Source organism: Schistocerca cancellata, chromosome 6, assembly GCF_023864275.1.
Source record: "Schistocerca cancellata isolate TAMUIC-IGC-003103 chromosome 6, iqSchCanc2.1, whole genome shotgun sequence".
Taxonomy (NCBI): Eukaryota; Metazoa; Arthropoda; class Insecta; order Orthoptera; family Acrididae; genus Schistocerca; species Schistocerca cancellata.
The window spans coordinates 411,363,289-411,390,076 of NC_064631.1; the positions used below are offsets into that span (position 1 = coordinate 411,363,289).

Here is a 26,788-nt window from a genome sequence, read left to right on the forward strand (position 1 = left end):
GAAATACGAGTGAAGAAAATTTATATAATCCCAACTGTAAATGAATATTTGGCGTTCAGTTGGTGGCGATAGCAGAGTTCAATTGATTAAGAAAATAAAAAGAAAACAACAAAACACACATCATTCAATCGAAATTAGGTTTAAAAATCTCCAAAAAAGGCCACATTTTAATATTTGAAAATAAAACCAATACTCAAAGCATTTCATCAACTACAGAGAAACCTCTTAAGTTCTTTTATTTTTTACCTTATTGAATTAATACTTCCTTTGGAAAACGATGAAAGTATTACGTTGGTTTGTTACACAGAATAAGCCGCTGGTCATGAATGTGAAGTCCATAACATCATAGTGTCAGTGAAAGTAAAATATAACAATCAAGAAGTAACAGTGTTCAGGAAATTAGTGTCGATATTAACTAGTGTACGAAAAAATACAATATAGTAAGAACTTTTCACTGTTATGCTAATCAACACTACCTCTATGAAAACCACCAAGTTGTCATTAGACTATTAACAACACATGAAATGTATTCAGAGCTGCGAATTTGTACAACCAGCGACTGTACAAGGGAATGATGACAGTGAAGGTTTGGCCGGACCGGGGCTCGCACGTGGATTCCACGCTTATCGCGAGTAGTCGCCGCACCATTAAGCTATAGGAGCACGAATTACGGCCAGGCCCTAATTTCCGCATGTCGGCAACCATGTGTCTACAACCAGCACGCGCACATTTATTATGTATATTACCGTACGGGGGAGAGATCTTAATTGTCTGGTTTCGGTGAATGAATACGATACTGCGGTGCCTGTGTTGTACAGAAGAACGATGCAAAGTTCCTTCGGAATTGCATGTATGTCTGAAGGAACTTTTCGTATTATTTCTCAACAACACAAGCACTGCAATATCATATTGTCAACAACGATTTTTAATTTGCTTTATTTTCTTAGTATTTAAAGCCTGTAACATTAAATATTCTGATGTTACATTTCGCTCTCGTATGTTTCCGTCAAAATCACAACCAGACGTTAAACCCCATCGAGGTACCAAACACATCAAAATACATTAAATCACACTCCTGATTCCAGACATGTTTTCCTTCCCACCATACATTTCATGCTCCTTCTCGGCAGTCTGCTCCAATATCTCTATCCGCCAGTCGATAGTGGTAAGTCAACTGTTTTTAGTTTGTCGTCTGGTGATGTCCTCCAGCGACAATAAAACGAGTGTTCCCAGCGATCTAGGAATATTTTATTTCGTTGAACGTTACCAAATTAATTTATTTGCATACTGGTTTCAAGTAATTGTAGCTTCATTCTCAGTGCAAACAATACATACAATTTCTTTGGGTTTGTAAAAGTGGTTTATTAATGCCGCGTAACACAACGTGTGCAATTCAAAGTGAATGAATGACTGAATGAAAGAAATGAATTTCTAGCCCTGAAAATGAAGATATAAATGCCTGAAATCGATATATAGTTTGATAAGTGCATGGCGAAAATGATTTTTTGTATCAAATTCACAATACTCTTCATATACTCGTATAGCTTAACGCTCAGCTTGCTAGCTTGCATGAAAGGGAATTGAGCCAGAATGAATCGAATCTGCACAGCGGTTTAACGACCGTTTCTTAGGCGCATCGGTTGGCCTGTGGTTTCTAGGGGTCTCTGACCTCATTTAGGCAAATGCTGGACTGTTGACCAAACTCTGCCTGAGAGAATAAGATACCTACACATTTAAAATACGATAACAAAGATAATGAGGTTCACACGATTCACAGGCAGATACTGCGCACTACTTCCTTTCGTTGTGTTAGCTGACGACTGTGGTCACAAAGAAGTCATAAAACCACAGACTGAAAATGAAATAAGTTTGTTAAATCATGGCCAGAGTGAATCCCGTATGTGGTCTTAGTTGATCTCAAACTATTAATTCCCACTAATACAACAATACGTATCTCACAACGTCAAACACGAACGCTGATAAGAGGAAACTCAGTAATAATAATCATAAAAATTATAATAACAATGATCTTTATTCGGCCTCCTATCATTTCTTGACGTGACCAGGAGAAATTACTTAGAAATAGAAATACGGAATGCAGATAACAAAAAAAATTAACTTTGTAAAAAATACAATTAGCTTTGTGCTATAGTTAGTAAATAAATCAGCACTCGTGCAACAGTCACCAACCCACAAGCATATATCCACTCATATGCGCGCGCACACACACACACACACACACACACACACACACACACACACACACACACACACACATTATGCCACCACACATCTCCGAACACGTAACTCACTCACATAATTACTATTGGCCAAGCTCAATTCCGTAGCACAAAAGCGTGGCGCCCTGTGACGTTGACCCAGGGCTCAATTCTTCAAACAGCAAGGTCTCGACACGTACGAGAAAAAGGCCAGAGTTCAGAAGTGCTTGTGAGGTGTAAGATGGGTTGATAAGGTCACATCAGCATCAAATTTCACCACAATTCTGCCCAACGACATCGTGGACCAGTCACTGTTGTTGCCACCCCGCGCATCTTTGTTGGGCGCTTTCAAAATATTTGCGTGCAGAGACAACCTGTCAATGATTTCTATGCCCCACATGACAGGCATCTCTTTCGACACCACTTAGATTTTGCATGTCGCCAATGGGCGCTAACTCAGCGGCAGAATGTCACTCAGATCAGGAGTGCCAGAATGATTGCTTGTCACACCGGCACCTAGGAATCAATGACTAGATTTTTGTACAGGTGCATTTTTAAAGTGCTCATGAAAGGGTGTATGGGTGGCACCAAGGGTGCGCCGAACGAGGAGGTGGGTGGGGCTCTTGCAGAAACCCATTGTTGCTGTTTTCTTCACGCTTGTGTTAATGTCTCCTAATCCCGCCCCACACCACTCAGGATCGCGCCACTGGAGGGCGCGAATTAGGAGGGCAGAATAGCCACAAGCACCCTTTGCTGCTTTGGATCATGTTAAAATTTCGTCGAATGATTTTCAATAGTCTCTCAGTCCATAGTGATTTCACACTGTATACCGGAGCTAAAATTGTGATCGCACTACAATCCAAAGCGATGCGATCAGTATCGTTGGGGTTGCTAGTCCACGATGCCCTTAGAGAAGGGTTGAAGCGTCCGAGAGGTCTCAACAATATGAAAAATAGTCAACAACGTCGTCCTGTCGCTCAGAACACTGCAAACTCTCATTATCGACAGCGAAATATGTGGGAATCAACGCCCCAAGTGAAGGGGTGGATAGATTGACGCCCTTTGTGCCATCCACTAAGGCATTTCGTTGTCTATAATCAGCAGCGATGTGCCTCAAATATTTTCCTCGGCCAGACGGAAGAAAATCGCGTGATTTCAACTCTTTGTGTCTGACCTCGATCGCAAAAGCATCAAAAGGTGTGAAATATGGATGAGGTATTATTGTGACATCCTCCCAATCGAGTAACACGTCCTCGGTGGCATTTTGGTGCCAATGTGACACAGTACACCTACCTTACACTTCACTGTAACTTCTGAGTTCCGTCCTTTTTTTCTGCACATGTCTACACATTGCTGTTTGAAACTCCACTTCCGCACCATTACAATGAAAGGATACAGGCACCTTTGAGCCAAATTCAAAACATTTTCCTCGCAATGGAAGATACTTACAGGGTTCCGAACAACTGACCCCTTAATTATATTGTAATAACTTCTCTTAACTGTGTATACTGCTTTTGTATTCCTTATTTCTGCAGGCAACGTCTTGAAGATTGTTTTAAGTTTATTTCTGGTACGGTTTTGATGTGTAATTCTCTATGAAAATCGTTCCAACTTCCAGTTTCACAATTATGAGCTTGGCCACTAAATGCCGAAAATTTCCTTTGTGACTTAACAGGTCCACATTCTTATATATAATATTAGAAGGTTCAAATTTTTTTATTTCAAAATGTCCCATCATTTCCTATTGGTAATCATTGCAATTACTCCTATTGCTCTTTTACTAATTTGATCCTGTGCTGCATGATTTTCATTCCATTGAACAGCTTTTAATGGTCACCGCCCCGGTGTTCCAATCAGTCATGGGACTGCAAATGCATGCAGCGTGCATCACCAGTAAGGAGTACCCAGTGTAGTGGGCTGTGCGCCTCAGCCTCAGGACTAATTGAAAACTGTGAAGAGGCGACCATTAACAGCTGTCGACTGTGGCAGACGCTTTGCGGCACACACTTAAAATAATTACCATAAAAAACTGAAACGTACTGAAACGTCTGGGCTAGGAGGACAGAGCGGATTAGGTTGTGGAAAGGAGCCAGAATAAGGTTGCTGTCAGTTTCACTCAAGATATAAACTTTATTTGTCCATACACAAAATATTACAACAGGAATGGAAAACACTCAAAATTTAATCGACCTCCTTTGATCAGCTGAAGGCCACACTCAAAATCCAAGATGCAAGGCCTAGTTAAGAGATTGGCATACAACGTTCTTCTGGAGATGTGACCCAAAAATATTTTGTAAATCTTCAATCTAAACAGGCTGAAGGCTAAAAAATAGCTCTGAGCACTATGGGACTTATCATCTGAGGTCATCAGTCCCCTAGAACTTAGAACTACTTACATCTAACTAAACTAAGGACATCACACACATCCATGCCCGAGGCAGGATTCGGACCTGCGACCGTAGCGGTCGCACGGTTCCAGACTATAGCGCCTAGAACCGCATGGCCACCACGGACGGCCAGGCTGAAGGCCTTAGTTCTTCAATTTCAACGGAACTCGGCTGGAGGCCGCATATTAAGCAATAAGAAGTGTTCCAATCAAACAGCAGAATGCCTTATCTTAAAACAATTGTAGCAAATTCGGCTGAAGGCCCAATACAAAAACATCACAATCGTATGCCTTAAGGACAAGACAAGAACATTAATTTAAGAGATATCAACACTTGGCTGAAGGCCGCACATCAGCAAATAATTTAACGTCTTAAGCCCTAAACGAAAAGTTTCAGTGTTAAAGGCAGAAGGTCGTACCATAAAATATTTCATATAAAGTAAAGAATAACAATCTCATGCCTTAAGGGCAACACAGGAACATTGAGGATATATTAGAAGTCGACTGAAGGCCACACACCAAGCAAATAACTAAAACAGGGAAGTTTCTATGTAACACACACCGGACGGCGCTCAGAAGTTTCCAAGGGTGAGGGAATTGTAACACTAACGCTCGTTTAGACGAGACAGGCAATCTCGTAATTGGAAGGCAAGCCAACCGACAGACAGCCGACGTACCAACCAATTACTTCATTTCGGTCATCAGACGAACGGCACTACAACCAAAGTGCCAACGAGGCAAAGAGACCTGTATCACTGGTCTTCAGATATTGGTGTGTTAATAAGCCAAGGCACAATAACTACTGTGGTACATGAACATCGCCACGGTTGTGGAACTACAAGTCGTGGCGGACAGCATGAACACCGTAAGATAACACTCATTCGCTGCTCTGTCGCAACCGACCAACTGGCTACTGCAGTACGTTGGCAGCATTACAGCATTTAAAGAATTGCTCAGTGGAACTGACACAGGGTACACAGTGTTCCACGAAACACTGTCATAAGAAACTCGAACACTCATAAAACGAATCACTATTTAACAAATAGAACAAATCACTGCCGGGCACACACACAAACCCGAAGGGCGATCGGTGACGAAACACACATCGTCTGACCAGACGACCGACAAAAACCGACCAAGGTTGTTGGCACTCAGACCATGAGCGTCCGCTGTCCGTCGGGAACTCGGAGACACGGCGATCCGGGCACACTGGCACGGACCTATTCATGCAGAGGTAACTCTTGCCTATGCCCACGGCGTCTCTGCACAAGAAGGAACCGTGCCACGTCCAGCAAGATGACCCAGTGGCGAGGCCCAGAAACGGTCAAAAGCCCAAACACACGTCGCCCAAAGGGGCGACCAACTGAACGACCGACCAACAGTCGATCCCGCTGCCATCTCCGTCCGTCGGACAGTTCATCCGGTGTCGCGAGTGGTCGGTGAGTACTGGCTGTCCGCGCCTCCCTAGCGCTCCGTCCCCGACTGCTACTACGTCCCAACTGGACATCTTCCACATTCCAAATCAATGACTGCCAGGTGCGATCTCACTTCACTACACACGACAACCGGGAAATAATGGCCGTCCAGCAAAGATAATACGGCAGGGCTAATACCGATAAAGCTACTGCTGACACTCATGGGCAACCAAGACAGCAATTCAGTTACACCAGTAACTGAAATTAAAATGACGAGGCGGCTGTACAGTAAAAACAAGATGTTAAATAATAGACGGCACGAACATGAGCCACAAATGGCTCACGTACCCAGGATGTTTCACTATATCGTAGCGTGGCACATAATCGTTTATATTTCGTAAAGTATTATTTATTTGCTGCAAGAACTTGCTGGTTTATAATGTAGGTGCTATATGGGACCGCATATTGCATTAATGACACACCTGACTCCCATATAATTAAGACATTCAATTACAGTTCGAATATCATTTTGGCTTAAGAGTACGTTAATCCATGAACCACGTCTTTTCGTCAGGTTGGTATGAAGCCTAAGAAATTCGCGAAAAGTTAGTGGTAGAAAACAGTGACACTTTGAGGGCCGTTATTAGTATGAACTAACTAGCGAACCCGGAAATGTTTCCCAATTGCTAAATATGTATGAGAATTGTATATATGTTCTAATGTCTTTCTTCCCCTCCCCCAAACCTATCTCCTCCTAACCCTTGTTTCCATTTTCTTCCCCTCCCTCTCACTCTTTAACTCTGAGCCTTGTTTATTGTTATTGCAAACGAAACGGCGACTGGGATATGTAGTCACTTAAAATGAATGGATAAATCAGTGTGGATAATTAATTTAAGGTTTCTGTGAGAGATTACTCCAGCTGTTGGATGTGTAAGGAAAGTAGCTTCCACGATGGTATTTCTCATACTTTTAGTCTGAGAATGGATAGGGCTGCAAAGTTTTGGATGGTCCAGGTTACATAGTACAGTAGTCTTCTAAACATATGAAGATATACCATAAAGCAACATTTATCTCTAAACCAACAGCAATGAAGAAAACAAAACCACACTCGATGTATCGTTTTTGTTTAAAATTTTGTGTAAGGAGAAAGAACTCATTTTGAAGAAACGATTTGTCGAATTGTTTAAATGCCCTGATATCTAAGTTAAAACTGAGTGTGAGAAAGAAAAGGGAAACCACACATTTTCACAGCGTAGCAGATTTTCTTCTCCCAATAAGCTTTAACAGGAAATCAGTACATCGTTGTTTAAAAATGTATGCAGCTTATGTCAGCCTAAACTTTTAGTAGAGTAGCAGTATTTGGACAAAGACAGTTCTGGGCCACTCTGCATTGTTGCCAGACGTATCTAAGATGGCGGCGATGACGTCATCCAAGATGGCGGCGTGTAGACTAGGAAACAGCGCATGATTTCATCCAAGATGGCATCTATGATGTCCAGTGATGACGCAAGTACCGTTAACCAGGATGGCGGATTTTTGCAGGAAACTGCCACAACCCCTCCCTGAGATAAATGGCGGAAAGCTCAAATTCCAACACGATAATGCATCATACCACAGTTATCTATGATAACCTAAGAAAATTGAGGGAATATAGTTCATTTGGGCTAACCTAAGTTACCTGACCGCCACTTCTTCATATGAACTAGCGCCAAGTTAGAATTTTGGCTGTAAAGAAAGGTCACTTGGTGTTTCGTTACCAACATAAGAAAATTGCGGGAAACAAAAATGGTTCAAATGGCTCTGAGCACTGTGCGACTTAACTTCTGAAGTCATCAGTCACCTAGAACTTAGAACTAATTAAACCTAACTAATCTAAGGACATCACACACATCCATGCCCGAGGCAGGATTCGAACATGCGACCATAGCGGTCGCTCGGTTCCAGACTGTAGTGCCTAGAACCGCATGGCCACTCTGGCCAGCTGCAGGAAACAAAGTTCACCTCCACTAACCTAAGTCACTTGGCCGCAACCTCTTCCTCGGGTTCAGTGGGGACATCACTCAGCCCACACTAGGCTGATGTAGAGAGAAAGGAGTGTACTTTATTTATTTTGGAGCAGTTTATTTTGGGATGGAGTATATTTATCACAGTGATACAGAACACATGCTCAGACATGCCCCACAGCATACAGACCTGCAAACTACTTCTTCATAACTCATGTACAATGCTCTACACATGCGCTTGATAATTGTAAACTGTCAAAAAATAACGCACTGCCCAGCCTACAGACATGCAAACCACTCGGAAATTATGCAATATATTTATGTCCAGAGAGCCAAACAACTCGTAATTTGTCAAAATAATACTCCATCTAAAATATTCTGCAAACATGCTTGCTTTTCATCAACTGTCGAAATCATGCACCAGTATTTATTTAAACGATGACCTAGTACACAGCACCACCACCAGAGGGCGCTGTCATCCAAGATGGCGGCCATGATGTCAAGTGATGACACAAGTACATTTATCCAAGATGATGTCAAACAGTTTGTGGTAAACAAAGTCTGGACCTAGTACTCAGTACCACCACTAGAGAGCACTGTTGTCCATTTTGTGATGTAACCCAAGATGGTAGTGGTAAATTGTGGGACAATGACTCTGCCTGTGCTGAACATGAGTCATTATTTTGCAAGCAGTGTCTCCACCACGAGATCTAGACTCCAAATGACCTAGTACACAACACTGCCATCAGAGGGTGCTGTCATCCCTCCTGAGATGTAATCCAAGATGGTTGTCTGTAAGGGGAAAATGGCGCGAAAATTACTCAGCCTGCGCTGGGCTGCTGGGGAGTGAGGAAGGAGTGTAATGTATTTATGCTGGAAAATTTTACTTAGTAATGGAGTATATTTATCACAATGATACAAAACGCAATCTCTGACATGCCTGGGGTTACGCCACACAGCCCACAGATCTATAAACTAATCATAAATAATGCTCTCCATACATGTAAACAACTCCTAATTTACCGAAATAATTTCAGTACAGGCATGCAGACTCCTCCTAAATAATGTGGCACAGTGATTTGTAGACACGGTCAGTACTCATAAACTTTCCACATAATGCACAGCGCAGCTTACAGACCTGCTGGCAAAAAATTTCAACACACACCCAATCAACACACGTGCAGACACCCTGCCCACTAGATTGCACAGGTGGTAAATGGCAACCCCTGCAAAGTGACGCAACTGTTACGTGTCAAACTACACACAGGTGCCCTCAGGCATGAGGCTGTGGCATATCTTTCATAAATGACACCAGAGAAATACCTATCCAAATACATGTTCACCTAGCCACAAGTGCTAACATGATGAGGCAGGAGAGAAGTTACAAGCTGCCGGTGGACGCAGGTGAAAGTTGCCTCTGTTTCCGAGTACACAGTCATGGATATACCGACCTCACAGAACTCCAGGGCGCAGCTCCCATATCTGAGACACCTCTGGGCAGCACTTGTCTTTACTGTTTGTTGACAGAATAGCACAGGTTGCTTTCCCCTGACAGAACATACAAGCTGTGCTCAGCCGAGCGTACCCACCCCAGTGTGACCGACACCACGCCGTGAAACGTCTGTGTGGCGACTCGCCATCTAAAAGGTTCTCAATGTTATTCTTATTGAAACGTCCCCTTAGAACAATTATACATGACTATGCTTAAACTGACACAATATTTTTAGCGCAACGCAATCTGACTTTCAAAAATCCCTACAAAAGAATGACCCTGACTAACATTAACCTATACGTTCCACAAATCACTTACCTCACAAAAATCTTGGTTACTCGAACTACTGCAATACAGTGAGCGCCACTACTGCCAGCTAAATAAAACATTCAAACAACGGAAGGCACTAACTACTGACAGGCATAGTTAGCAAATGAAAGATTTTTATAGAGAACAAACAATGTATTTAACTTAATAGTCATCAAAAGTCGTAATATGTATAGCAGTTCATGACATCCAGTCTTACAAATTTCAAAATTCCGCCATCTCTCTCCCCACATCCACCACTGCTGGCGGCTCACCTCCAACTGCGCAACGCTACGCGCTGTTCATATCCAGCTGCCCAACACTGCAATAGCAGACAACAATGCAAACAAGCCACAGACTGCACATAGCGCAGCCAGTGATTTTCATACAGAGCGCTACGTAACGTTGCCAATAAGAAAACATAAGCAGCCTACTTACATTATGTCATATGGTTTTCTAAAAAATAACAGCGAAGTCGACTTCTCGGAAATTGTATAGCATCCCAGAAATAGTTAATGCTCGCTTTCTTGATGTCTCAGCTTGTATGCACGGGAATTCTTGCCCTAACAGAATCTGTTTACGAAAATACCGCAGAATAACATCGAATGCACTGTTCCCAGCACTCGTAATGTGATAGCCTTTCTGCTCTCAACATAAGCAAATGTTCTCAGCGCCATGTGGATTCTCCTACAGCCCACCACAAGGGATGTGAATGAATCGAACATTAAGATTGGCTCTTATCTAGTCTACCCGCCGAATTACTGTTGCCGCTGGTATCGAAGCACCGTCCGCCTGTTTTTCATTCTGCAGACGAGACTTTCACCGGTTATTTTACACTGATGACCATATTGCACCGACGACTAAACCTCGCAAAGGGCCATACATATCGTCAAATATGGAAAGACACTCATTTACACTGCTCTCACACTAAGGACAGGAGCTTGAATAATAAACTACACTGGCTACACGATAGAATGAACTCCAAGTGGTATGTTTGAAGGTAAGATTGTCACATACATTAACGTACGTAAATGTGTGCTAACGTACCCTAACGTGCACTAACGTTTACTAGTTTCCCATCGCCACAACCACATTATTGTTTCTATTCCAGACCTGCTTCCTCGCTTTTCTATGCACATCTACAGACTCGGAGACTACAAGAACACATATTTTTGCATGGTTCATCATAATATTATACAATTTTCGTGGTACTTCTCCATATCATGTACTAGGCAGTATCCTGCCGATCTCTAACGCAACATACTTCCCAAGATAGAAACTAGAAATTATTTCTCTACAAAGCCCAAACTTCAGCGAGGTGCAGCGTGCTGTAAACCTCTGACTAACTGGAAATAAATAGAAGAAACTGATATTTCCACTCTCGAATTCCGATGTCGGTGACATAACAGATTTCAAATCGTTCCTATAATTTACAAGCCAAGTAAGGTCTGCTGATGTCTATAGAACAGGCAAACGTGTTTTCCACATATTTCAATCGATCTTCTCTCAACTAAATAAAAGCAGTCAACTGAACAATTTACATGGGATGGAATAACAGTGCAGTGCAAACACACTTCCATACATAATCTTCTCAAATTTCCAGTTGATCGCGAAAGTCGTCCAACGAAAACAAAGTATTAGTTCGCTATTCGGTCGTCTACAGGGCAGCAAAGTTAACTCACATGCATTTCTACACTCCAACAGGCCTCTGCATTTGGACAGCTGCTGCCGTTTACGGGAAGCGTGAATCATTCCCGCCACAGGCCATGCATACACAGAATCATTCTAGAAAACCGGTCACACATATGTTTTAACATTATACTTACAATTAAATGTTAAGATCGGGGCTTCAATTGAACGGCACATAATAATGAACAAAGCATTGGAAATACTCCCTGCTGTCGACAGTGGCTCTGGAAATAGAAATATCACCAGCTTTTTTATTGCTTGACATACTCCTACCTTTGCTATCACAGTACTCCAAGTCAAATCCATGCCCTCCTTACGACTGGACATAGTCATTTCTTTTCCACAAATACATACTTTATAAACCTGATGCTCGAATGCGAACATATCACAGATCCTCTACTACTAACTATAATTCTTTATCAAAAACTGATTGCCTACGATACGAAATAATACTGATCGAAAATCGACAATGGGTGAACATGTATCTTATGTTTTTCTTGCCATTGCTACCGCTGTGTCTTAGTGACGTAATAGACCAGTTGCTAAAAACAATTGATCCCAACAACTACTGCATGTAACTGTTACAAGCGATATTTTATCTACAGGTGGACATAAGTATCTATGTTAAAAGCTATACTCGCTTTACGAGTCGAGGTACGTCATTACCTCTGAATGAGGTGGTTTTTTCCGGACAAATATCGTGACGGTGTTCGTAGGAATGTGTATTATCACCCCAAGATGCAACCTCATGATAAAATTACCACATTTTGAAAGTGGTATGTTTGCGACTCCCTCACACCACCCCAGCTAGATAATTGTATAGTATTTGTAGCGCATTCTCACTCGAGACCGTATCAGAGGTACTACGATATATATTCACAGAGTTATGGGCGATGACTGACTGAGAAGGAACACAAACAGTAGTAGTAGATGATGCGCAGATTGAGGTCATAAGAAAATGTACACTAGCTTCTCACATCTCTAGTGTCATGCTATCCACTAGCAATGGTGTCCAATATTTGGAATCGGGTCTTTCCATTCAAGCACATACCTGCATTGGATCCTATTGACAATTTCCTTATTGATTACAACCACAACTCAATCATATTTCTGGGACTCTTATATCTCGAAACGAGTCATTTTTCCCGAACCTAGCTCCAACGTGGTTTTAGTCACCCCCTACCCATCTTGCAACTGCTCACATTTCTACATGTTTCCGCATGTGATCGTTCCAATTTAAGTCGGAACTGAGCAGAAGACGGAGAAAGACATAACCACCACCTTCTGCAAACCATGTAGACAGAACGACCTGAGTTACTGCAACAGGACCGTGTTTAGACCATTCGGTGGAGATGCATGCAATGTGTACATCTTCTAACTAGATACGGATACTACACCCCAAAGCAGATCCGCGTCCATTCATGTCAATTAGCCCAACATGCTGTCATCGTTATTCTCTATCCCCCAACAGAGAAAAAATACGGACCATAAAAGCTCATCCGGTTTAGAAGTCACCTAGGAACCCATGCCAGTACAAAGACGCATAGCTGTGGTGCGATCCAGTGTGGAGAAAGAGATTTCACAATGCTCTCCAGAATAGCGCAGCATGTAGCCATCCAATCATTCCTAACGGTATACCCAGTCCCACATCGAATTTACACCTCAAAATGATGCTGCTACTGCTGCCGCCTGTGTGGCACGTTCCTATTAAATATACAGGCACCGCAGAGGCCACTTTAAAGTTTGATCACCTATACTCTAGGGGAGTGGTCGTATTCCGCTGACTATACTAAATCATATGAGATGCTCCCTCTGCTCCTGTTTAGTTGTTTCAAACACTGTTTTCTAACACGCTTTTGTACGACACAAAACATTTCGTTTTTCTGCCATGACTTTGAGGCCTGTGCCAGGTTCTACACTGACATTAAGAAGTTCTGATCCATGTCCTTTTGCAGGAAACTAGACGTTGCGCGGTGTAAATCACATTCTTACGGCAGATAGCATAACACGGCACACATCAGCTGACTTTAAATAAAAGACAGTTACAACACATGCAGACTGCAAGAGTTTTACGGCGTCGGCATAGGTTTCCAAACTACATTCCGAAGCTTTTTCATGAGCTCTACATTTAGACTCGTCTCTCACACTGATAGAATTGCTGATGGCTCTGCATTCCCTTTTGACTGATTCCTCATATTGCGTTCATGTACACAATGAGTGTTTCAGTGCTATCCAGCTCAGAACGTGCTGTGCATCCACCAAAACATTTTCCCCAACTCAAACAAGCGATATCAGTCAATCATTATATGATAACCAACAGCATGCTAGTGCACAGATGGGATGCAAAATACCCCTTCGATGTACTCTAATAATAAGCATCCCAGTTGATAGTGCAAGCAATGTTAGCAGTTTTACAGTAACGCCAAAACAGGCCAATGATGTCCAGCATGTTTCCCCAGTTTCAGTAACACAGCTAAACCATCCACTCTCCACAATGCGAGTATCATTGCGAATGTGGATAGATGACTGTGCAGTACGTCCATTTATGGTTAATTCTCGAACACATAAATCATCAAAGTATTATATCACCTCAAGCATAGTGTTTAATTTACGATCTATCATGCTGGGTATGGGAAGCACAGAACATTCTCGCTGATTTTCAATCACCAACCCGCCCTGCAGCACTTCTAGCGAATTAATCTGCAACCAACCAGAAGAAGACCGCTACACTACACATCTTGTGAATGAATAGAGCTTTCCGTGTCCTCACCCATCTTGAGATGCGTCCATGTCGAGGAACTTAGCACTCCTTATCGATGTATAGGAACAGATTTCTAAGTGCCATAATGTAATAGCAAACATTTAAGAAGAACAAGAAAAGAATGATTTTTATATGGGATCGAACTCCAGACGGATGGAGTTCGTCGCATTTCTACGTAAATCAACCAAGCTCCTGTAGCCGTATACTTGTTCCCATGTACAAATTGTTCGGTGTGAACCAGAAGATACGCAAATACATCCTCAGTTTACCCACACTTTGGTGTATATTTGGTAAATATAGACCTATTCCCTCATCATATTTTCGCAATTATATCGATTATATGTCAGATCTATCCATACGATCATGACATAACATCTCATTCTACGTTCTAAGATTGCTTGTTTTGATCGTTTTTTTTCTTTTAATCTGGCCTATTACCTCTCTTTGTAAGAAACAGTGGTAGCACTGGCAAGAAAAACATAAGATACATGTTCACCCATTGTTGATTTTCGATCAGTATTATTTCGCACCGTAGGCAATCAGTTATTGACGAAGTATTATAGTAAGTGGTAGACGATATGTGATATTTTCACATTTGAGCATCACGTTTATAAAGTATGTGTTTGTGGAAAGGAAATGACTATTTCCAGTCGTAAGGATGGTATGGATTAGACTTAGAGTACTGTGATAGCAAAGGGAGGAGTATGTCAATTCAAAAGAAAGGTAGTGATATTTCTATTTCCAGAGCCACTGTCGACAGCAGGGTGTATTTCGGATACTTTGCTCATTGTCGAATGCCTTTCAATTGAGACAGAGATCGTAGCATTTAATTGTAAGTGTAATAATAAAACATATATGTGACTGGTTTTCTAGAATGATTCTGTGTACGCATGGCCTTTGATGGGAATGGTTCACGTTTCCCGTTAACGGCAGCAACTATTCAAATGCAGAGGCCTGTTGGAGTGTAAGAATGTATCTGAGTTAACTTTGCTGCCGCCTAGACGACGGAATAGCGAACTGATACTTAGTATGTGTTGGGCGGCTTTCGTGATCAACCGGAAATTTGAGAAGATTATGTACGGAAGTGTGTTTGCGCTGGACTAGTATTCCCTCCCATGTAAATTGTTCGGTTGATTACTTCTGCACATTTCGCGCTTTTATTTAGCTTAGAGACGATCGATCGTGGTGTGTGGAAGACACGTTTGCCTGTTCTCTAGACATGGGAAACTCTTTACTTGGCTTGTATATTATAGGAATAATTTGGAATGTGTTACATCACCGACATCGGTATTCGAGAGTGGAGATATCATTTTCCTCTGTTTGTTTCTAGTTACTTAGTGGTTTACAGCACACTGTATCTCGCTAAAGTTTGGGGTTTGTAGAGAAATAATTTCCACTCTTTATCTTGGGAATTATGTTGCGCTAACGATCGGTAGGATGCTGCCTAGCGCTTGATACGGAGAAGTGCCGCGGAAATGGTATAATACTATGGTGAACCATGCGAGTCTTTCCGTATTTGGCGGTATGTATGGATACTTGTGAGGTTTAGATGTTGGTGCAATATGGTGATCAGTGTAAAATAACCGCTGAAAGTCTCGTGTGCAGAAGGAAGGAAAGGCTAAAGTTTCTTCGATACGGGGCGGCAATAGTAATTCGGTGGGTAAATTCGATAAGGGATCATAATGCTGGATTCATTCACATCCCTTGTGCTGCGATATAAGAGCCTCTACCTAGCACTGAGAATATTTGCGTATGTTGAGAGAAGGAAGGCTATCACATTAGGAGCGCTGGGAACAGCCCATTCGATGTTATTTTGCGCTATTTTCGTAAACAGTTTCTGTTAGGGCAAGAATTTCCGTGCATACAAGCTGAGACATCAAGAAAGCGAGCGTTAACTATATCTAGGACACTATACAATTCCTGAGAGGTCGACTTGGCTGTTATTTTTTACAAAGCCATAAGAATAACATTGAAAAGCTTTCACATGGCGAGTCATCAGTTGGACGTTTCGCAGCAAGGTGTTGGTCATGCTGGGGTGGGTACGCGTGGCTGAACACAGCTTGTATGTTCTGTTAAGGGGAAAGAAGCCTGAGCGATTCTGTCATCAGTGATAAAGGCAAGTGCTGCCCAGTGGTGTCTCACATATGGGGGATGCACCTTGGAGTTCTGTGAGGTTGGTATGTCCGTGAATGTATACTCGGAAATAGAGGCAACTTTCACCTGCGTCTGGCAGCGGCTTATGGTTATGGTCCCATCCTATCACATCGGACCTGTGTATAAGTGATTACATCTTTGGATAGGAATTTCTCTGGCGTCAAGTGTGAAAGGGATGTCACCACCAGATGACTGGGGGACCTGTGTTGTTTGACAGCCGCACTTCACAAGGGGTTGCCACTAACCTCCTGTGCGGTCCAGTGGACAGGGTGCTGTGCGCGTTGATTGGGTGTGTGCCGCATTATTTTGTGAGCAGGTCTGTAAGCTGCGCTGTGCGTTATTTGGACAGTTTACGAGTACTGAGCATGTCTACAGCTCACTGTGCTGCATTATTTAGGACGAGTTTGCATGTCCGTACTGAAATTATTCGGTAAATTAGCAGTTGTTTGCGTGTCTGGAGAGCGATATGTAAAGAGTAGTTTACAGATCTGTGGGCTGTGTAGCGTGACCCAAGGCATGTCAGAGCTTGGGCTTTTGTAACATTGTGATAAGTATACGGCATCCCTAAATAAAATGTTCGAGAACAAATACAGTACACTCCTTCTTCACTCCCTGGCAACCCAAGCCAGGCTGAGTCACTTTCACACCAGTTTCCCCCTACAAACCACCATCTCATATTACATCACAGGAGGAATGAGAGCATACTCTGGTGGCAGTATTGTGTATTAGGTCAGTTGGAGTCTAGATCTCGTGGTGGAGACACTGCCTGCACAATAATGACTCATGTTCAGCAATTGCAGTTTTTTCCTGCCATTTACCCCCACCTCTTGTGTTATGTCAGAAAAAGGACGACAGCGCTCTCTGGTGGTGCTACTGAGCACTAGGTCCATACCTTGTGGTGAACACACTGTTTGATGTCATCTTGATACCTGTACTTGCATCATCACCAGACGCCATCTTTTACGACAGCGCTGGTTGTGACGCTGTGTACTATGTCAGTTGGACTGCAGACCTCATGGCGAGCACACTGGATGGTGGTGCTGCCTATAATTGTTTAAAGAAAGACTGGTGCATGATTTCGACAGTTGACTGTTAGGAAGCATGTTTGCAGAGTATTTTAGATGGATTATTATTTTGTCAATTTTCGAGTTGTTTGACTCTCTGGACGTAAATGTATTGCATAATTTCCAAGTAGTTTGCATGTCTGTAGGCTGGGCAACGCGTTACTTCTGAAAGTTTACAATTAGCAAGCACGCGTGTAGAGAGTGTTATACATGAGTTATGTAGAAGTAGTTTGCAAGTCTGTATGCTGTGGGTCCATGTCAGAGCATGTGTTCTGTATCACTGTGGTAAATATATTCCATCATATAAACAAATTGCTCCAAAATAAAAAAAGTACACTCCTTCCTCTCTACATCAGCCTAGTGTGGGCCGAGTCCTGTTCCCACTGACCCCTAGGTAAAGGTGGCGGCCAGGTGACTTAGGATAGTGGAGGTAAGCTTTGTTTCCCACAATTTTCTTAGGTTGGTAGCGACACCCAAGTGACCTTTCTTTACTGCCAAAATTCAAACTTGGTGTCAGTTCCTAGGGGGAGGTGGCGATCAGGTTACTAAGATTAGTCCAAGTGTCCTTTCTATCGCGCCATTTTATTAGCGTAGTTGAGATACGCAAATTGACCTTTATTTACAGCCAAGATTCAAACTTGGTGCCAGGTCATAGGAAGAAGTGGCGGTCGGGGGACTTAGGTTAGCCCAAGTGAACTATCTTCCCACAGTTTTCTTAGGTTAGTATAGATAACTGTGGTGTGATGCATTATCCTGTTTAAATTTGAAATTCCCCTCCATTTTTAGGAGGGAGGCGCTTTCCTGCCAAAGCCACCATCTTGGATAACAGTACTTGCGTCATCAGCTGACCTCATGGCCGCCATATTTGATGACATCATGCAATGTTGCCAAATCTACATGCCTCCATCTTGGATGGCGTAATCGCCGCCATCTTGGACATATCTGGCAACACTGGAGAGTGGCCCAGAACTGCTCTTGTCCCAATACTAGTAATGTATAACAATTTGAACAAAGCAGTCAAGAACATTTCGAGGTTTTTGTTAATAACGAATCTCATTTATCTATTGCATGTGTACGTATATAGGGATGGTTCCTGTTAAAGGGCATGGCAGACCTTCCTGATCCTTTCCTAAATTGATGGGACCAATGACCTCGCTGTTTGCATCCCCCCCCCCCCCCTGGCCGATTCCTCCAAACAATTACCCTATAATTATATACCATATCAAACAGAAGTGGCAAAGAAACTGGTATAGGCATGTGTATTTAAATACAGAGATATGTAAACAAACAGAATATGGTGCTGCAGTCAGCAGCGCCAATGTAAGATAAGTGTCTGGCGCAGTTGTTAAATCCGTTACTACTGCTACAATGTCAGGTTATCATGGTTTTAGCGAGTTTGAACGTGGTGTTATAGTCGGCGCACGACCGATGGGACACAGCATCTCCAAGGCAGCGGTGAAGTGGGAACTTTCCTGTACGAACATTTCACGAATGTACCGCGAATATCAGGAATCCCGTAAAACATAAAATCTCCGACATCGTGGCGGCCGGAATAACATCCTGCAAGGACGGGACCAACGACGACTGAAACAATCGATCAACGTGACAAGAGTGCAATCCTTTCGCAAATTACTGCAGATTTCAATGCTGGGCCATCGACAGGTGTCAGTGTGCGAACCATTCAGCAAAACACCATCGACAACCTAACCTAACCTAATCTAACATGGAACCCAAGGCCCACTCGTGTACATTTGATAACTGCATGACACAAAGCTTTACGACTCTCCTGGGCCCGTCAGCACCGACATTGGGCTGTTCATGACTGGAAACATGTTGCCCGGTCGGATAAAAATGGTGCAAATGGCTCTGAGCACTATGGGACTCAACTGCTGTGGTCATAAGTCCCCTAGAACTTAGAACTACTTAAACCTAACCTAAGGACCTCACACACATCCATGCCCGAGGCAGGATTCGAACCTGCGACCGTAGTGGTCGTGCGGTTCCAGACTGTAGCGCCTTTAACCGCTCGGCCACTCCGGCCGGCCCGGTCGGATAAGACTTGTTTCAAATTGTATCGAGTGGATGGACGTGTGCAGATAGGGAAACAAGCTCGTGAATCCATGGACCCTGCATGTCAGCAGGGGGCTGTTCAAACTGGTGGAGGCTAAGTGACGCTGTGGGGTATGTGTAGCTGGGCCCCTTATACGTTTAGATACGACTCTGACAGGTGACACGTACGTAAGCATCCTGTCTGATCACCTGCATCCATTCATATCCATTGTGCCTTCTGACGAATTTGGAAAATTCCAGTAGGACAATGCGACACCCCGCATAGTGGTTCCAGGAACAGTCTTCCGAGTTTAATCACTATCGATGGCCAGCAAAAGTCCCCAGACATGAACATTATTCAGCATGTCTGGGATGCCTTGCAACGTGCTGTTCAGAAGAGAACTCCACTCCCCTAGTACTACTACGGATTTATGGACAGCCCTGCAGGATTCATGGTGTCAGTTCTCTCCAGCACTACTTCAGGCATTATTGAAGTCCATGCCACGTCGTGTTGCGGCACTTCTGATGCTCGCGAGCGTTCTACACGAAATGAGGGAAGTGTGCCAGTTTCTTTGGCTCTTCAGTGTATTTATTAGAGTCTAGTGTAATGTTTTAAATAAATCGGTCAAGAACTTTTCGAGATTTTTGGTAAAAACGTTAAACTACGACTTGTCTTTACATCATACTAGTGCAAATGAACATTATGCTGCATGACAAGCAGTTATTCGAGGAGAGAGCGTCAGGCGTTACTTAAAAAAGCCTGAAAAAGGTTACGTTGATACCAAACAAATCAGAACAGTTGCGACAATTTGAGATGAAACGATTAAACGAGACAGAAGATCCATCCTTCGCCCAGATTCTACCCTGTGCGGCACAGTGATGCGACTGCCTGGGGTGAGCTGTTTCCTCGCCTTTGCAGCAGGCAGGCCGGCCAGGCCGCCACCACCCGGCGCGCCGCCACCGCTGCCCCACCCCCCTTTCAGCCCGACCGCTCCCGTCCCGCTAATAAACGGGTGGCGCCGAGTCGTTACGGGGTGCGGCGTCCGATGTCAGCGACAGGACTGATGACGTCCTCGCAAGAAATATGGTGGGCGTGCTTGACTCTGCAACAGGCGGCTCGCGCTTTCCGGCGGCTGTGCTTGGCAGCAGCTGCAACTGTCACTCGCCTCAGCACCCGACTCCAAATTCGTCTAGATTCTCGCTTTCGTGAGGGGCCGCACAAAAACACGAGTCAGTCATACAATTCTAACTACTTATTAATTAATGGTGACAAAATTCGCTCTGATTGAGAATTAATGTAGGGTGGTCAGAACCTGTTTCAGAAGCTTGTAAGGGTGCCGCAGTGGAGGTTGTGCTTAGATACAGTTTTAAGAAAAAAAATTCGATACATTGCCCAGTTATGTAGCACTGAAGTTAGTCACTCAGGTCCACACGCGTGCAAATTCAAGCACCCTTCGTTTTGCTTCCGGGTTTCATCAAACTGAAGAAACGAAGCTTTTGTTTACCTAACTTCAATTTATCACTTGCGAAAAACGCACCTTTTGAAACTTCCTGGCAAATTAACACTGTGTGCCGGACCGAGACTCGAACTAGGGACCTTTGCCTTTCGCGGGCAAGTGCTCTACAAACTGAGCTACCCGAGCACGACTCACGCACCGTCCTCATAGCTTTACTTCTGCCAGTACCTCGTCTCCTACCTTCCAAACTTTACAGAAGCTCTCCACTGCAGAGTGAAAATCTCATTCTGGAAACATCTCCTAAGCTGTAACTAAGCCATGTCTCCGCAATATCCTTTCTTTCTTTCAGGAGCGCTAGTTCTGCAAGGTTCGCAGGAGAGCTTCTGTAAAGTTTGGAGACGAGGTACTGGTAGAAGTAAGGTTGTGAGGACGGGGTGTGAGTCGTGCTCGGGTAGCTCAGTTGGTAGAGCACTTGCCCGCGAAAGGCAGAGGTCCCGAGTTCGAGTCTCGTTCCGGTACATAGTTTCAATCTGCCAGGAAGTTTCATTATCAGCGCACACTCCGCTGCAGAGTCAAAATGTCATTCTGGAAATGCACGTTTTAATTCAAAATGAGCATTTCAACAAGTGGTAACTCACGAACACACAGATGTCTGTGCATTACAGCAGGCAAGTGCTTGAATTTGCGTGCGCAGTGACCTGATCGACTAACGTCAGTGCTAAATAAGTCCGAAACGTGCCACGTACCGAATTTATTCCTTAACAGTTACTTTCCATCACAACCTCCCACTGAAACACCCCTGCAAGCTTTTCAGACTATTTCTAGCCACCCTGTATGAAACTTTATACAAATTTCAATAGTTTCTATTCTGTTACAGTTTTCGTTCCCTTCGTACAAGCTATAATGTCGAATTTTTTACATCATTATCTGAACAGCACAGATATAAACTTATCAGTAGGTTCGTGAAATTTATTATTGGTAGATACGATGGTTGTGCAGAAAGTAAGTTCCGATCGGTCGCAAAAAGGAAACACAATGAAAACCAGAAATGTTTTATTTGCAACAGTTAGGTACACCTTCCACTACTTCTCTACATAGTCTCCTCTCCAACTTCGAGTTTTGTCGTAGTGTTGTATCAAATTTCCAATATCCTCGTCATAAAAGCAGCCGCCTGTGCTTTCGGCCAGTTATCTGCACTCGTCTGCAGCACGTTGTCTCTGGAAAAATTTTGTCTTCATAGCCAGCGGTTCTTGTGAGCAGAGATGAGACTCAGGGGGAGTGAATTACTGACTGTATTGTGGGTGATCAATCCCTTCTCACCGGAAACGCTGCAGGTGCGTCTTCACTGTCCCTCAGTGTGCGGCCGAGAATTGGCAAGAAGAAGGAACTGCTCGACACTTGTGTTATGTGGGCTGCATGACACAGGCGAAATCTCTAACCAGGCCATCATACTTGGCGGCAGACACTATTCCCTACGTATCTCTACGTGCTCACGGTTCACTCAAAACTGAAAAGAGCGACGTGACAAAATCTACGGGCATACTAGGGACACTGTCCAACACATCTGTGCAAAGCTTTACCGGATTTTCCCAGTGGTTTCCATTTCGTGACCGCTCAGAACTTACTTTTTGGGCAAACCTCATATTTTGAAGTGACACCTGGGTATTGCGAGTGCCTCTGGTTTCTACTTTCTCTGGTCCTCCTTTCATCCAGCATGACTGGTGTGTTGTACGAGTGGAATATGTTGTTACCTTTTTCTTTCTGTCCTTCACGTTAATCAGTCTGGGGTATGGTCCTGTGGAAAGTAACGGCACGTTCTGCCCCGCTATGTCACCCTCTGCCTATGGCGTCACTCGGATACTGAATGGAGGAGCATGTGGTCAGTACACTGCTCTCTCGGCCGTAATCGTCTTTCCTGATCTTGGAGCCGCTACTTCTCACTCATATGGTATCACGCTCTATCACTAACATACACGTAGGCTACGAACTTGCGGTATACGCAATGCACTTCCCTATTCACCAGAGTTGTGAAAAATTTATTTCAATGACGGTTAATGAATACAGGTAATAACTGTTATTCGTCATTCATGAATAACAAATAAAGACACTTATTCCAAACATTATTCGTTCACACGAATAAAAACATTTATTCGTTATCAGAATAAAAAGCGTTATAAATGACAGACAAGTTTGAAATGCAATGACATTTACTGCTCCAGTTCCTTGTTATTTATTTGAAAAATGTACGTTTTGTTGTTTTTAAATTAGACTTCAGAACAATTATTTTTTCAGAGGTCTCTTCAGGAAGTTTATTTTATTTTCGAAGTTCCACCATTTTTAAACATTAAAGAAAATACGTTTTTGTAGCCTACATCTTACGAGAGGATGTCGATGAGTTATATCCCCTGTAATCATCTTTATTTCAGGATGACAATAATAAATATGACTTTCAAATTATAATGTTCTTCTATAAAAATTGAGAAATTAAGTAGTCCTCTACAGTTTCGTTTGATAACTTCTTCGTGATCCCATGTTAGATGCAACTCTCAAATGGCGTTCAGAAGAAATTTACTTTTTACATATTTTACACATTTCTTTGTCTTTCAGATGTCTATAGTTTTTTGTAAGCTACCCTTGTTCATAGACAGCAATCAAGTGAACTATTTGTTTTTAAATTGTATGTTAGACGTTGATGTAATACCCACAGCTGGTGTCAAACGGCAATAAGTGAATTAACACTTTCTTGATGAAGAAGTTGTCAGTGTGCTGCAATATTACGAACTCTTTTATGTAGCCACACCATGATACTGTTCTGAAATTTCTCAATCTCATTGCTCTATTTAACTGCGTAGGTATATATCACACCGAAAAACTGTTTCTTTTTCTAACGGAAAGCTTACTCAGAGTAAGTCCAAAAACACTTTCGAATGACTTTGGACGTTCAGCGGGATTCCATAACTTTTGAGAAGACTTAAGATCAAAAGTTTGTTGCTGGTTCTTGCTTGTGTCTCTCATTTTGTAGCACTAGTGCCACGAACGAATTGTGTAATTATAGCAACGAGGCGCCACATCTGATGGTGATATTATCCTGAGGTAGAAATTATAAATTAAGAGTTTTTGCTGTCTCCATTCTCATCTAGTTATGTTCAATGCTTGGAATGTTAGGAGGGGGAGAGGGGAAGTAGTGTCAGGCGTAGAGACAGTGGGATTGGGTCGCGTCGGTAGTATAACTGCAAAGAACGTCCGCCTAGAAGCATTTGCACCATTTTACATTGTCGAACGCTATTCCCAGTTCTACAAATCCTATGAACGTGTCTTGATTTTTCTTTTGTAATGCTTCCATTATCAACTGCAATGTCAGAATTGCCTCTCTGGTGCCTTTATCGTTTCTAAAGCCAAACTGATCGTCATCTAGCACATTCCGTTAATGGCTGAAATTCTGAAGACAGCGCCATAGCGCTCCGATGTGAAACGACCAACCGCGTGGCCCCACAGCTAGGGACTCAGAGTCTAAACTAAGAGTCTTTCTTTCTGTCTTTCTTTTGCTTTTTGCTTTTATCCCGCATTGTGCGCAGGGTCGGCAGGATTAAGTACGGATTTGGCATGATGAAATTTAAAGGGTGGCCTGATGCCCTTCCTGCCGCCACCCCATAGCCCCCAGGACGGAATTAGTGTATCCCAGCTGTCTGCGTCTACTATAAATCGTGAAATAGTGTGAATGTGTGTCAAATGTCTGCGAGTCGTGTGAGTGAGGTGAGACATGGGGACCAGCCCGGTATTCACCTAGGAGGATGTGGAAAACTGCCTAAAAACCACAACCAGGCTGGCTGGCACACCGGCCGTCATCGTTAATCCGCCTGGCGGATTCGATCCGGAGCCGGTGCGCCTACCCGAGTCCAGGAATCAGCGCGTTAGCGCTCTCGGCTATTCTGGTGGGTGAGTCTAAACTAACAGTCTCCACCTGAATTTCGCTAATAGTAAGTATTTGTTAGTACGCCCACATTGATTCAAAGTGAACAAGCCTCCATATTTGGGACAGGTGGTAAGAAGTACATTTTGTACTGTCACTTGTAAACAAGGTGAGAATAAAGACACTAGCGTGATCTTCCTACCTGGCGTCGAAACTATGAGCGCGAAAAATGCTAGCAGATTCAAACAGACAAAAGACACTATGCCGAACCTTCTAAGGCTAAATTGTCAAGTTAACAGAATCTTCCGTCGGTTCTTGGTAGTTCTACGAAGAGTTGGCCCACGCAGCGAACAACAAATGCATACAATCTGGTCTCTCGTTGGGAGAAATGTGTTCGTTAATATGGCGGCTATTGAGAAATAAATATGCAGACATCAAGAATAAAGATGTAGAATGTAATAAAGTTTCTTTTATTTAAAAAGCTTTGACAGTTTTTACATAAAAAGTTGGAGGCCTTATATTTCAGGTTGCTCTCATAAATCTAATGAGGGCTCACAATATCTGAAAAAGGTTATTTGCTAATAATAATTCAAAGATGTGCTTGTGTCAAAGTTTTTCTAATAAATAAAACATTTATCTCATTACAAGAAACAAAACATTTTTTCATTATTGACGGGACAACCTCAATAATGAGAAAAATGTTTTATTTTTACTTTATGTAAATTTTCTGGAACTCTCCATTAGAAGTGTATACGAGCACTGTAGAGCTGATATCATAGTCCATATTATTTCTTTCCACCCAGTGCCGAAGAATACATTGTTAGAAAGAACATGAGCCTCCGTAAACTAATGTTCTGTCTGTGGAGCTTTTCTAGGTGACATACAAGGGAAACATCTATGGAACCATCGTAAAGTAGTTGGAGGAGGCATTCGTGCACGCGGTTTTAGTGCGGCTACTTTTACGGCATTTTAATATATTTGAAGAAACACGAAGTTTTCCAGTTTCCAAAACGTTGTTGAAACTATTAGCGAGTATTTGGGTGAGCCGAATGTATCAGGCCTGAAAACTTTAATTTAAATCAATTTTCATTAACCTATATATCACTTTCAATTTAGTAAGCACACGCTATAACAAATATATTTACACTTAAATCAAAAAATGGCTCTGAGCACTATGGGACTTAACTACTGAGGTCATCAGTCCCCAAGAACTTAGAACTACTTAAACCTAACTAACCTAAGGACATCACACACATCCATGCCCGAGGCAGGATTCGAACCTGCGACCATAGCGGTCGCGCTTAGAACCGCTTAGAACCGCACGGCCACACCGGCCGGCTACACTTAAATCACTGGCACAAATTGAGCCACCGCAAGCAGGCTGTCTTGATAAGTTAAAATCGTTACGCACAACAGGTAAGATGTTAATTTGAATTCTGAGATAATACTGAAATTAGAAATTTTAAAAGTCTTTCATCATAACAATTTGGAGGCAACTTACGTCTTCGCCTCTTCTTGATGGCATAAAGATACAGTTGGATAATACAACTGAAACATAGAATTGTCACAAGATGCAACTTACTGACACGAGCAAACATGGAGCAAAAACTCCTGGCACTGCGTCAGTCAAATATAAATAGGTAATTACCAACAGAAAATTGATTTCATTTTAATTTATCTAATCTTCGTAAGTCTTTAAACCAATAGCTTAAGATTTTACAGTATTAAAAGCGTTGTACTTTTGTGACAGAAATAATAAAAGCATTTACGAAGAAAAAACGAAATTAGTAAAAGTAACTGATAGCTAAGCCTACAGCACTACTTCATAAATCATTACTGTTTGCATATAATCATAATCCTTATAAACACTGATAAGAGAAATA

The 26,788-nt window shown here is 42.7% G+C and overlaps 1 long non-coding RNA gene across 1 annotated transcript in view; it reads left to right on the top strand.

Moving 5' to 3' along the window:
- LOC126191125 (uncharacterized) overlaps positions 1–26,788 on the top strand; it is a 1,376,329-nt gene that overhangs the window by 182,142 nt on the left and 1,167,399 nt on the right. The gene's annotated exons all lie outside the window — the stretch shown is intronic.